The following is a 14,469-nucleotide window of genomic DNA, read 5'->3' on the forward strand; positions in this document are numbered from 1 at the left end:
GTTGTGTTAGCTTCTGCTGTATAACAAAGTGAATCAGCTATATGTATACATGTGCCCATATCCTCTCCCTCTTGTGTCTCCCTCCCACCCTCCATATCCCACCCCTGTAGGTGGTCACAAAGCACGGAGCTCATTTCCCTGTGCTATGCAGCTGCTTCCCACTAGCTATCTATTTTACATTTGGTAGTGTATATGTCAATGCTATTCTCTCATTTCGTCCCAGCTTACCCTTCACCCTCTCCATGTCCTCAAGACCATTCTCCACATCAGTGTCTTTATTCCTGTCCTGACCCTAGGTTCGTCAGAATTTTTTTTTTTTTTTTAGATTTCATATATATGTGTTAGCATACGGTGTTTTTCTCTTTCTGACTTACTTCACTCTGTATGACAGACTCTAGGTCTATCCACCTCACTACAGATACCACAATTTCATTTCTTTTTATGGCTGAGTAATATTCCGCTGTATATATGTGCCACATCTTCTTTATCCATCCATTGGTGGACACTTAGGTTGCTTCCACGTCCTGTCTATTGTAAATAGTGCTGCAACGAACACTGTGGTTTTGGATTATGGTTTTCTCAGGGTATATGCCCAGTAGAGGCATTGCTGGGTCATATGGTAATTCTACTTTTAGTTTTTTAAGGAACCTCCATACTGTTCTCCATAGTGGCTATATCAATTTGCATTCCCACCAACAGTGCAATATGGTTCCCTTTTCTCCACACTCTCTCCAGCATTTATTGTTTGCAGATCTTTTTCATGATGGCCATTTTGACTGGTGTGAGGTAATACCTCACTGTAGTTTTGATTTTCATTTCTCTAATGATTAGTGATGCTGAGCATCCTTTCATGTGTTTGCTGGCAATCTGTATATCTTCTTTGGAGAAATGTCTATTTAGGTCTTCTGCCCATTTTTGGATTGGGTTATTCGTTTTTTTGATATTGAGCTGCATGAGCTGCTTGTACATCTTGGAGATTAATCCTTTGTCAGTTGCTTCATTTGCAAATATTTTCTCCCATTCTCAGGGCTGTCTTTTCATCTTCTTTATGGTTTTCTTTGCTGTGCGAAAGCTTTTAACTTTCATTAGGTCCCATTTGTTTATTTTTGTTTTTATTTCCATTTCTCTAGGTGGGTCAGAAAGGATCTTGCTGTGATTTATGTCATAGGGTGTTCTGCCTATGTTTTCCTCTAAGAGTCTGATAGTGTCTGGCCTTACATTTAGATCTTTAATCCATTTTGAGTTTTCTTCTATATGATGTTAGGGAGCGTTCTAACTTCATTCTTTTACATGTAGCTGTCCAGTTTTCCCAGCACAACTTATTGAAGAGGCTGTCTTTTCTTGACTGTACATTCTTGCCTCCTTTATCAAAGATAAACCCATTCTTGCATGGGTTTATCTCTGGGCTTTCTATCCTCTTCCATTGATCTACAATTCTATTTTGTACAGTACCATGTTGCCTTGATTACTTTGGCTTTGTACTATAGTCTGAAGTCAAGCAGCCTGATTCCTCCAGCTCCATTTATCTTTCTCAAGACTGCTTTGACTATTCGGCGTCCTTTGTGTTTCCATACAAATTGTGAAATTTCTTGTTCTAGTTCTGTGAAAAATGTCATTGGTACTTTGATAGGGATTGCACTGAATCTGTAGATTGCTTTGGGTAGTAGAGTCATTTTCACAATGTTGATTCTTCCAATCCAAGAACATGGTATATCTCTCCATCTGTTTATATCGTCTTTAATTTCTTTCATCAGTGTCTATTTTTTCTGCATACAGGTCTCTTTGTCTCCTTAGGTAGGTTTATTCCCAGGTATTTTATTCTTTTTGTTGCAATGGTAAATGGGAGTGTTTCCTTAATTTCTCTTTCAGATTTTTCATCATTAGTGTATAGGAATGCAAGAGATTTCTGTGCATTAACTTTGTATCCTGCTACTTTACCAAATTCATTGATTAGCTATAGTAGTTTTCTGGTGGCATCTTTAGGAGTCTCTATGTATAGTATCATGTCATCTGCAAACACAGTTTTACTTCTTCTATTCCAATTTGGACTTTTATTTCTTTTTCTTCTCTGATTTCTGTGGCTAAAACTTCCAAAACTACGTTGAATAATAGTGGTGAGAGAGGGCAACCTTGTCTTGGTCCTGATATTAGAGGAAATGGTTTCAGTTTTTCACCATTGAGAACAATGTTGGCTGTGGGTTTGTCATATACGGCCTTTATTATGTTGAGGTACGTTCCCTTTATGCCTACTTTCTGGAGAATTTTTATCATAAATGGGTGTTGAATTTTGTCAAACGCTTTTTCTTCACCTACTGCGATTATCATATAGTTTTGCTCATTCAATTTGTTAATATAGTTTATCACATTGATTGATTTTTATATATTGAAGAATCCTTATATTCCTGGGATGATAAACCAGACCTGATCATGGCGTATGATCCTTTTAATGTGCTGTTGGATTCTGTTTGCCAGTATTTTGCTGAGGATTTTTGCGTCCATGTTCATCAGTGATATTGGCCTGTAGTTTTCTTTTTTGGTGGCATCTTTGTCTGGTTTTGGTATCAGGGTGATGGTGGCCTCCTAGAATGAGTTTGGGAGTGCTCCTCCCTCTGCTATATTTTGGAAGAGTTTGAGAAGGATAGGTGTTAACTCTTCTTTAAATGTTTCACAGAATTCGCCTGTGAAGTCATCTGGTCCTGGGCTTTTATTTGTTGGAAGATTTTTAATCACAGTCTCAATTTCAGTGCTTGTGACTGGTCTGTTGATATTTTTTATTTCTTTCTGGTTCATTCTCGGAAGGTTGTGCTTTTCTAAGAATTTGTCTATTTCTTCCAGGTTATCCATTTTATTGGCATATAGTTACTTATAGTAATCTCTCATACCCCTTTGTATTTCTCCAGTGTCAGCTGTTACTTCTCCTTTTTCGTTTCTAATTCTGTTGATTTGAGTCCTCTCCCTTCTTTTTCTTGATGAGTCTGGCTAATGGTGTATCAATTTTGTTTATCTTCTCAAAGAACCAGCGTTTAGTTTTACTGATCTTTGTTACTGTTTCCTTCATTTCTTTTTCATTTATTTCTGAACTGATCTTTATGATTTCTTTCCTTCTGCTAACTTTGGGGGTTTTTTGTTCTTCTTTCTCTAGTTTCTTTAGGTGTAAGGTTAGGTTGTTTATTTGAGATGTTTCTTGTTTCTTGAGGTAGGATTGTATTGCTATAAACGTCTCTCTTAGAACTGCTTTTGCTGCATCCCATAGGTTTTTGGGTGGTCGTGTTTTCATTGTAATTTGTTTCTAGGTGTTTTTTGATTTCCTCTTTGAGTTCTTCAGTGATCTCTTGGTTATTTAGTAGTGTATTTTTTAGCCTCTATGTGTTTGTATTTTTTACAATTTTTTCCTGTAACTGATATCTAGTCTCATAGCATTGTGGTCAGACAAGGTACTTGATATGATTTCAATTTTCTTAAATTTACCAAGGCTTGATTTGTGACCCAGTATATGATCTATCCTGGAGAATGTTCCATAAGCACTTGAGAAGAAAGTGTATTCTGTTGTTTTTCGATGGAATGTCCTATAAATATCAACTGAGTCCACCTTGTTTAATGTATCATTTAAAGCTTGTGTTTCCTTATTTATTTTCACTTTGGATGATCTGTCCATTGGTAAAAGTGGGGTGTTAAAGTCCACTACTATGATTGTGTTACTATTTATTTCCCCTTTTATGGCTGTTAGCATTTGCCTTATGTATTGAGGTGCTCCTATGTTACATGCATAAATATTTACAATTGTTATATATTCTTCTTGGATTGATCCCTTGATCATTATGTAGTGTCCTCTTTGTGTTTTGTAATAGTCTTTATTTTAAAGTCTGTTTTGTCTGATATGAGAATTGCTACTCCAGCTTCCTTTTGAATTCCATTTGCATGCAATATCTTTTTCAATCCCCTCACTTTCAGTCTGTATGTGTTCATAGGTCTGAAGTGGGTCTCTTGCAGACAGCATATATATAGGTCGTGTTTTTGTATCCATTCAGCCAGTCTATGTCTTTTGGTTGGAGCATTTAATCCATTTATATTTAAGGTAATTATCGATATGTATGTTCCTATTACCATTTTCATAATTGTTCTGGGTTTCTTTTTGTAGGTCTTTTCCTTCTCTTGTGTTTCCTGCCTAGAGAACTTCCTTTAACATTTGCTGTAAAGCTGGTTTGGTGGTGCTATATTCTCTTAACGTTTGCTTGTCTGTAAAGCTTTTAATTTCTCCAACGAATCTAAATGAGATCCTTGCTGGGTAATCCTGGTTGTAGCTTTTTCCCTTTCATCATTTTAAATATGTCCTGCCCTTCTGGCTTGCAGAGTTTCGACTGACAGATCAGCTATTAACTTTACGGGGATTCCCCCTTGTATGTTATTTGTTGCTTTTCCCTTGCTGCTTTTAATATTTTTTCTTTGTATTTAATTTTTGATAGTTTGATTAATATGTCTTGGCATGTTTCTCCTTGGATTTATCCAAGGGGAAGTATGGGACTCTCTGTTCTTCCTGGACTTGATTATTTCCTTTCCCATGTTAGGGAAGTTTGCAACTATAGTTTCTTCAAATATGTTCTCAGTCTCTTTCTTTACCTCTTCTTCTTCTGGGACCCCTAGTATTTGAATGTTGGTGCATTTAATGTTGTCCCAGAGGTCTCTGAGACTGTCCTCATTTATTTTCATTCTTTTTTTTCAGTAGTTATTTCCACTCTTTTATCTTCCAGGTCACTAATGCATTCTTCTGCCTTAGTTATTCTGCTATTGAGTCCTTCTAGAGAATTTTTAATTTCACGTACTGTGTTGTTCATCATTGTTTGTTTGCTCTTTAGTTCTTCTAGGTCCTTGTTAAACGTTTTTTTTATTTTCTCCATTCTATTTCCAAGATTTTGGATCATCTTTACTATCATTACTCTGAATTCTTTGTCAGGTAGACTGCCTGTTTCGTTTTCATTTGTTTGGTCTGGTGGGTTTTTACCTTGCTCCTTCATCTGCTGCATATTTGTCTGTCTTCTCATTTTGTCTAACTTACTGTGTTTGTGGTTACCTTTTCGCAGGCTGCAGGCTCCTGTTGTTTTTGGTGTCTGCCCCCAGTGGGTGAGGTTGGTTCAGTGGCTTGTGTAGGCCTCCTGGTGGAGGGGACTGGTGCCTGTGTTCTGGTGGATGGGGCTGGATCTTGTCTTTCTGGTGGGCAGGGCTGCATCCAGTGGTGTGTTTTGAGGTGTCTGTGAACTTAGTATGATTTTAGGCAGCCTCTCTGCTGGGTGGAGTTGTGTTCCTGTCTTACTAGTTGTTTGACATGGGGCATCCAGCACTGGAGCTTGCTGGCCACTGGGCGGAGCTGGGTCTTAGCATTGAGATGGAGATCTCTGGGAGAGCTCTCGCTGATTGATATTACATGGGGCCGGGAGGTGTGTGGTGGTCCAATGTCCTGAACTCAGCTCTCCCACCTCAGAGGCTAAGGCCTGACACCAGGCTGTAGCACCAAAACACTGTCAGCCACATGGCTTAGAAGAAAAGGGAGGAAAAAAGGAAGAAAATTTTAAAGTAATAAATTAAAAAAATTATTAAAATTATATTTTAAAAATACAAAAAATAGAGCAACCAAACCAATAACCAAATCCACCCATGATAACAAGCGCTAAAGACTAAACTAAGAATCAGAAACACATCACTCACAGATAGCAAACCCCAAGCCTACAGTTGCTCACAAAGTCCACCAATTTGGGGATGATTTGTTGTCTATTCAGGTATTCCATGGATGCAGGGTACATCAAGTTGATTGTGGGCATTTAATCCGCTGCTCCTGAGGCTTCACGGAGAAATTTCCCTTTCTCTTCTTTGTTTGCACAGCTCCTGGGGTTCAGTTTTGGTTTTGGCCCCAGCTCTGTGTGTAGGTCGCCCTCAGGCATGTGTTCCCACTCAGAGAGAAGATTAAATCAGTGGCTGATTAGGGGACACTTGCTCATTCAGGCCAGAGGGAGGGAGGGGTACAGTAGTTATAATTGGAATGCGGGGCGAGCCTGTGGCAACAGAGACCAGCATGACGTTGCACCAGCCTGAGGCACACCATGTGTTCTCCCGGGGAAGTTGTCCCCGGATCACGGAACCCTGGCAGTGGCGTGCTGCACAGGCTCCCCGGAGGGTGTGGATAGTGACCTGTGCTTGCACACAGGATTCTTGGTGGCTGCAGCAGCAGCATTAGCATTTCATGCCCAGCTCTGTGGTCCGAGCTGATATCTACAGCTCGCACCCATCTCTGGAGCTCATTTAAGCGGTGCTCTCTGCCTTCTGTGGGCCAACAGGGAAGGAATCCCCTCTCCTCCCGCACCCCGAAACAATGGTCTCTTACCTCTTAGGCAGGTCTAGACTTTTTCCCGGACTCCCTCCTGGCTAGCTGTGGCACACAAGCCCCCTCCAGGCTGTCTTCACGCAGCCAACCCCAGTCCTCTCCCTGGTATCTGATCTCCAAAGCCGGAGCCTCAGCTCCCAGCCCCACCCGGCCCTGCAGGTGAGCAGACAAGCCTCTCAGGCTGGTGAGTGCTGGTCGGCACCAATCCTCTGTGTGGGAATCTCTCCGCTTTGACGTCTGCACCCCTATTGCTGTGCTCTCCTCCATAGCTAAGAAGCTTCCCCCCACCCCTGCCCAGCCCCCATCTCCACCAGTGAAGGGGCTTCCTAGTGTGTGGCAACTTTTCCTCCTTCACAGCTCCCTCCCAGTGGCACAGGTCCCGACTCTATTCTTTTGTCCTGTTTTTTCTTTTGCCCTATGCAGGTACATGGGGATTTTGTTGCCTTTTGGTAAGTCTGAGGTCTTCTACCAGCATTCAGTAGGTGTTCTGTAGAAGTTGTTCCACATGTAGATGTATCTTTGATGTATTTGTGGGGAGGAAGGTGATCTCCACGTCTTACTCCTCCACCATCTTGAAGGTCCCTCCATTATTTTCTTTTTATTGCTTAAGACAGTCTATATACAGGATCATACTGTCAGCTAATAGTTTTACTTCTTCCTTTCCAATCTGCATGCCTTATATTTCTTTCCCTTATCTAACTACCCCACGGAGAACCTCCAGTACAATGCTGAATGAAAGCAGTGAGAGTGGACATTCTTATCTGGCTCACCTTAGGGGAAAGCTTTCAGTCTTTCACCATCAAGTATGAAGTTAGTGGGCTTTTCATAGATGTCCTTATCAGTAGTTGTCTATAATAGTTTGTTAAATTGTTTTTACTCATAAAAGGGTGCTAGATTTTTATCAAATGTTTTATGAGAGTCTTTTGAGATCATATGTGGTCTTCATCCTTTATTAATATGATATATTCATGGATTGATTTTCATATATTGAAAAGGGTTTGCATTCTTGGGATAAACTGCACTTGGTCATGGTATATAATCCTTTATTATGTTGAATTCAGTTTACTAGTATTTTGTTGAGGATTTTAATGCCCATATTAACTATGGGTCTTGGTCTGCTGTTTTCTTGTGATGTATTTATCTGGTTGTGGTATCAGGATAACACTGGCCTTATAGAATGAGTTAGGAAATGTTCCCTCATCTATTTTTTGTAAAAGTTTTTGAAGGATGGGTGTTAATTCATGAAGCATTTGGTAGAATTCACCATGAAGCCATCTCAGCCTGGGTTTTTCTTTGTGGGAAGTTTTTCTTTTACTTACTAATTTAACCTTTTGTTTTAGGTCTATCCAGATTTTCTATTTGTTCTTGATTCACTTTTGACAGGTTGTATCTCTCTAGGAATCTAATCTGCCCATTTCATCTAGGTCATTTAATTTGTTGGTATACAGCTGTTCGTAGTATTCCTCGGTACTCCATAGTAGCGTACTCAACAGTAACAACTCCTCTTCCATTCCCAATTTTAATAATTTGAGTCCTCTCCCTTTTTTTAATTGGTTATTGTAGAAAAGCTTTGCCAATTTTGATCTTCCCAAAGAACTGACTTTTGCTTTTGTTGGTTTTTCACCTTTATTTTCTATTCCCTATTTCATTTGTTTCCTCTTTAGTCTTTATGATTTCCTTCCTTCTACTTGCTTTGGGTTTACTTTCTCTTTTTTTCCTAGATTTTTAAGGTTAAGGCTAAGTTACTGATTTATGATCTTTCTTCTCTTTAAATACAGATGTGTACAGATATAAATTTCTCTTTGAACACTCCTTTGACTGCATCCCTATGTTTTGGTATGCTGTGTTTTCATTTTCAATCATCTCAAAATATTCTCTAGTTTCCCTTTGAACTACTGCTTATTTTGCCATGTGTTGCTTAATCTCCACATACCTGTGAATTTTCCAAACTGCTTTCTGTTACTGATACCTAGTTTCATTCCACTGTGGTTAACGAACATATATGTTGATATGGCTCAGTGCCTTTAAATTTATTGAAGCTTGTTTTCTGCCCTAGATATGATTTAACCTGGAATTGTTCCATGTGCCCCTGAGAAGAATGTGTATTCTGCTGTAGCTGGGTAGAGCGTTCTATAGTTGTATGTTAGAGCTGGTGGGTCTGCAGTGTTGTTCAAGTCTTCTACTGCCTTGTTGATCCATCTACAATGAAAGCAGAGTACTGAAGTCTCCAACTATTACTGTTGAATTGTCTATTTTCCCCTTCAATTCTGTCAGTTTTTTCTCCATTCGGGGGCTCTGCTGTTAGTGGCATTTGTTTGTAATTGCTGTTTCCCTGACGCGCTACCGCTTTTGTCATTATAAAATGTCCTTGTCTGTCTCTAGTATCAATTTTTGTGTTAAAATTTATTCTGTCTGATATTAGCATAGCCGCTCCAGCTCTCTTTTAGGAACTGTCTGCATGAAGTATCTTTTTCTTCAGTCCTTTTACTCTCACACTGTGTCTTTGAATCTAAAGTGATGTCTCTTTGGACAACACAGTCATATCATATTTTGTCATACTTTCTGCCAACTCTGCTTTTTGACTACATTTAATGGAATTACCAATAAGGTAGGACTTATGTGTGACATTTTGCTATTTGTTTTCTCTGTGTCTTACATGGGTTTTTTCTGGGTTTTTTTTTTGGTTGTTGCTCTTCTATTCCACTACTGCTGCCTTCTTTTGTGTTAAAAAGATATTTTCTAGTACACCATTTTAATTCCCTAGTTTCTTTTACTATGTGTTTTTGTGTTTTACTAAATGTTTTTAAGTGTTTCTTTCAGTGGTTTCCCTGGGAAATACAATTAACGTCTAAAAACAATCAGATTAATACCAACTTTGCTCCAATATATCTGTTCCCTCCTCCCCTGTGTGTACTATTAACGTCATACAAATTACACCTTTATATATTATAAGCCCATCAATACAGTTTTATAATTATTTCTTTATATAGTCTTCTCTCAAATCAGACAGCAGGTAAAAAGAGTTACAGAAAACAATAATTTGTACTGTCTTATATTCACTCATGAATCTACCTTTACCCCATGCTCTTTATTTCATCATGTGGTTCAGGTTAGTCTCATGTCCTTTCCTTTCAGCACAACAGACTCTTTTTAGTATTTCTTTTAGGGAAAATCTGCTAACAATAAATTCCCTATTTTTATTTAACTTGGAATGTCTTAATTTCTCCTTTGTTTCTGAAAGACAATTCTGCTAGATATAGAATTATTGATTGACACTCTTTTTCTTTCAAGACTCTGAATACATCATCCCACTGACTTCCAGGCTCCATCATTTTCTGATGAAATGTCAGCTGTTAATCTTACTGAAGATCCCTTGTACGAGATGAGTCACATTTCTCTGCTGCTTCAAAATTTTCTCTGTGTCTTTCATCAATTTGCCTATAATGTCTCTAGTATGGCTCTCTTTGATCTTTATCCTACTTGGAGTTTGTTGGGCTTCTCAGATGTGCAGATTAATGTTTTTTGTCAAATCTGGGGGAGTTTCAAACACTTCTTCTTCAAATATTCTTTCTGCTCCTTTTTCTCTCTCCTTGCCTTCTGGGACTCCTATCATGTGTATGTTGGTTCCACAGGTCTCTGAGGCTCTGTTCAGTTTTCTTTATTCTTTTTTAGTTTTCATACCTCTGAATGGATGTCAAACTGATCTATCGTCAAGTCCCTGGTTTATTCTCTTGCCAGTTGAAATCTGCTGTTCAGCCCTAAATTTTTCATTTCAGTTATACTTTTCAACTCCAGGATTTCTGCTTATCATTTCTATCCCTTTGACATTATCTATTTGTTGAGACATTTTTCCATACTTTCCTTTCAACCCTTTAGACATGGTTTCTTCTAATTCTTTGAACATATTTTTAGTCACTAATTTAAGGTCATTGTCTAGTAAGTCCAATGTCTGGGATCAGTGAGGTACTGTTTCTATTACCTGCATTTTTTCCTGTGTATAGGACACACTTTCTGATTTCTTTGCTTGACCTGCAATTTTTGTCCATAACTGGACATTCTAATTGATATGAATCAACTTCAGAAATAATATACCAATGTCGTTGCTGTTTGTTTAATGATTTGCCTGGACTAATTCTACAAAGTCTGTATTCTCTCTCATGTGTGGCCACTGAACTCTTTGTTCAGTTAGATTAGTGGTCAGCTAATGACATTTCCTTACATCTCATGAACTGATAAGGGCTCCAGCCTTTGTTGAGGCTCTCTGTGCTCGCTGTGGCACACCTTCAGCAAAGCAGTTTACAATTTGGCCTTATCCTTCATTTCCTGCTTGCACAGAGTCTCAAGGTCAGCCAGAGGTGAGAACCTGGGGTCTCCTCAGTTCTTTCTTGGGCTTGTGCACAACTGTGCAAGTGCATGTGGTCTTACAGATATCCATGAATACATCCAAACTTTTCAAAAGGCCCCTATTGATATCTCACTCTTCCTTTAAAGTTTTTTGTCAGCCTCTTATGAGCTACAACTGGGAATGCCACCTCAGGGAGCTGCAATGTTAAACAAATACCACCAATAATTTCAACAAATGCCCTATGGGTAGAGTTTTTCTCAAAGAACAAAGCAATAGTCAGGTCAAATAAAGATAGGCCCTGATTATGGAGCTTTTCAGCAAGCTGGTCAAATAGTGACAATTCTCTGGAGATGGGGCTTTGGGGGAGTTCCAAAGCCATTACAACCCTACCAGTGGCTACTTAGCTGTTGGTTTTCATAGTTACTGTAGTTGTGGGACTGTTAGTCTTCAAAGCCATCACAGAGCTTGGTAGTGGGGGATGAAACTGGAGACCACATACATGGCTCACTGTTCTGAGAGTCAGCTGTTTTTCTTGAATAACAATTTTCAGATTGATGTAGGACTTTTTATTTCTAGAATTCTGAAAAAGTTGATTTTGACAGTTTTTGCCAGTGTTCTCACTGTTTTTATAGAGGAACAGATTTTTTAAAGTCCTTACTCCGTCATTCTAAAAACAGAAACCCTACCTGGGTTCTTAAACCTACTTCTCAAACCCATATTTCCACACACTGTATCAATATATTCCATATCAAAAAATGTATTTCCACAACAATCACTTATTTATCCATTTTCACCCCCTACTGTTGAACTTTTGGTTTGCTTCCAGTTTTTTACAATTAAAAAGAAAGCCAATCTGAACAGCCTTAAAACTAAATCTCTGAGTTTATTCTTAGTATCTCCTTAGGATATGTACATCATAAAGGCTTGTAATATATAATGTCCAAAAGCCCTCCAGGGATTATGGATGTATGAACTATACTTCACCAAAGGGCACTGTGTGAGAACACCCAAATGCTTTACTAGGCTTTCATGCCACTTGGTTTTTTTACTGCATTTGAGAGCTGTTTATAAGTCCCTTTCTTAAACCCTCTCTTCTGTTGCAGTATGACATAACTTAAATGGCTTCTTCTCCCTTCTTTTCTGACTACTCGCTTCCTGTCCCCAAAATTCAATTTTGTAAAATTCAGGCCTCAGGCCTCCTCAGGTCTTTATAGCCCTTTAGTTCAGGGTAGTGATAGCACTCAAAAATTTCAGCTTCCAACACTATCTATGACTCTAAAATATGTAATCTTAATACTGATAACTTTCTTGCAGATGCTTCATATTGTTTCAACTCTTCATTGGGACAAAACTCCACTTAGATGTTTTACCATCAAATTCAGCAAGTACCAAATACATCAATCTTCCCTAGAACTGAGAAGCTAAATGAGCCAAAAATGGGGCTGCACAAAAAGTGTATATGGAAAAGACAGTTTAGAATACTACAAAGGATTAAATTGAAAAATATCTATGTAAAAGTGTAGAAAAACAGCAATTTTTCAAGAATTAGTCCCCAGGGGACAAACTAAAAGTTTAAGTCAAATAAGAAAGAGGAAAATGGCAGAGCCAAGATCCAGATGGCCTAAATCACGAATCCAAATTCAATGAGAAAGTAAGAATTGGAAACTGGGTGGTCAGCCAACATAATGCATAAGGGAAAAGCCTCAGCAGTCAGAATGTACTAGTAGATTTCCTAAGAAAATATAATATCACTTTTGCTGCTCTTTCCCAGCCACCAGCTGCTCCCCACATGGTTCTAGCAATAATAATGGCCTCCTTCTCCCTCATCAGTTCACAAAGGCATGTGATGAAGGCAACACTTTCTATTCCCTTCCCCTCCTCCCCTCCCTGGACCTAGAATGAAGCACCTCCAAGCCAAGGTCTACTGCAGTCCACAAACAAGAGAGCAGGTATTACAGCAAAGCAAGAGAGCAGCTGTGGCCAGAGGGAACCCAATCTCCTAATCATCATACAAACTTCCCAAAGACTACAGTTACTGTCAGCTAAATTGCCGCATTTTCTGGTATACCACTGCCTAAAATATGACACTGGGATACAGAAGGCATGGCTCTGTGATAAAGATCATTTGGAATTAACAAGAGAGGTTTTTGCAAAGTTAAGTTTACTCAAGTCAATTAAACTCACCCTCCTAATAAAAGCAATAATGAATGCAACTAACGATGATAGTAACAAAGAACCATTTGGAAAATAATTATCAGAAGAGGTTTTTAAAATATTAATCAAAATGCTAATAACGGTGGGGGAAAATCAAAAGAATGGTTGTAGGCAGGGAAGAGGCAGGGATTTCATGCAAAGGAACATGAGGGTTCATCCTGGTTACATCTGTATCTTGAGTGTGGTTTAAGCTGCACAAGTGTGTGTATTTGCTGGAACTCATGGAACGTTTAAGATCTGTGTACTTCACAGAGTATGAATTTTATACCAAAAAAGAAAAGGAGAAATATAAACAAATATTAACAATATGCATGCTGAAGTTTTTAGGGGAAGTCTCCTCATGTCTACAACTCACTTTGAAACACATTTTTGAAAGATGAATTGATAAGAGGATGGATAATTATATGACATAGCAAATACAGTAAAATTATTAATTATTTAGAATCTAGCAGCAAGCATATGCTTGTTCACTGCAAAACCCAACTTTACTTGAGGTTTGAAAATTTCACAATAAAATAAGGACAAAAAATTGCTACATGGAGCCAGGATTCTTTTACTGGTTTTCGATTTATGTTCTTACCAATGCAATGCCAAGACAGAATGAACATGAAAAAGAATTAAGCATGTTGTAAAAATATAGAGCTCTTTTTAAAAAATAAACAGAACAAAATCATATCAGGTTGATAAGGAGTAAACTTTTGAATTATTTTAGTTTATCAAAGATATTTTGTTGTTTGACCATTTTGTAGTTAACTCTGGGTCAATGAACTGATAAGGAGAAAAGCACCAAAGGTTCCCCACATCTTTTCATGTACATAAGATTCAATTTTGATTTCTAGTAGCTTTCTTTTCAGACCCAGACCAAACTAGGCACAGAACAAATATGAATATCAAGTAGGGAGATAACTATAAAGTTGTACAAACCTAAAATAATTCTTATAATCCCACTTATCATAATCACATCATGCATATTTGAAGAGTCTTAAAGATTTCAATAATTACTTCTCTCTTGACTACTCCAGTGGGTCATGTTACAATATGTGTTGTCCTTACAGCTGGACACTCCATCATTTTCTGACTCTTCCCATATGCTCATACTCCCTCTAACCCATTCAGCAAATCTTGATGGCTCCACCATCAAAACATACCCAGAATTTGATCATTTCCCACTACATCCCCCTCTCGCTCCATTACAGAAAAAGCCTCCTAATACTTCTGCCCTGCACCTCTTCAGTCTATTCTCAACACAAGAGCCAGGGTAATTCTGTGGAAGTTTAATTCAGATCATGTCTCTCCACCGCTCGGGACCGTCCAAAGGCTCCCATCTCACTCAAAGTCAAAGTCCAAGTCCTTCACAATAGCCTGCAAGGCTCTGTATAATTCGGGCCCTCTGACCCTCTTTCCCACTCACACAGACCTTTCTGCTCTTCCTCAAACATGCCAAACATCTTTCTGCCTCAGAACCTCTGAAGCCCCTGTGTCTGCTGCCTAGAATGCTCTTCCCCAAGACATCCACATGGCATTTTATCTCACCTTT

At 38.7% G+C, this 14,469-nt stretch overlaps 1 protein-coding gene across 1 annotated transcript in view; it reads right to left on the reverse strand.

Moving 5' to 3' along the window:
* PIK3R4 (phosphoinositide-3-kinase regulatory subunit 4) overlaps nt 1-14,469 on the reverse strand; it is a 72,307-nt gene that overhangs the window by 13,217 nt on the left and 44,621 nt on the right. The window lies entirely within an intron of this gene.

This window comes from Phocoena phocoena, chromosome 4 (assembly GCF_963924675.1).
Source record: "Phocoena phocoena chromosome 4, mPhoPho1.1, whole genome shotgun sequence".
Lineage (NCBI taxonomy): Eukaryota > Metazoa > Chordata > Mammalia > Artiodactyla > Phocoenidae > Phocoena > Phocoena phocoena.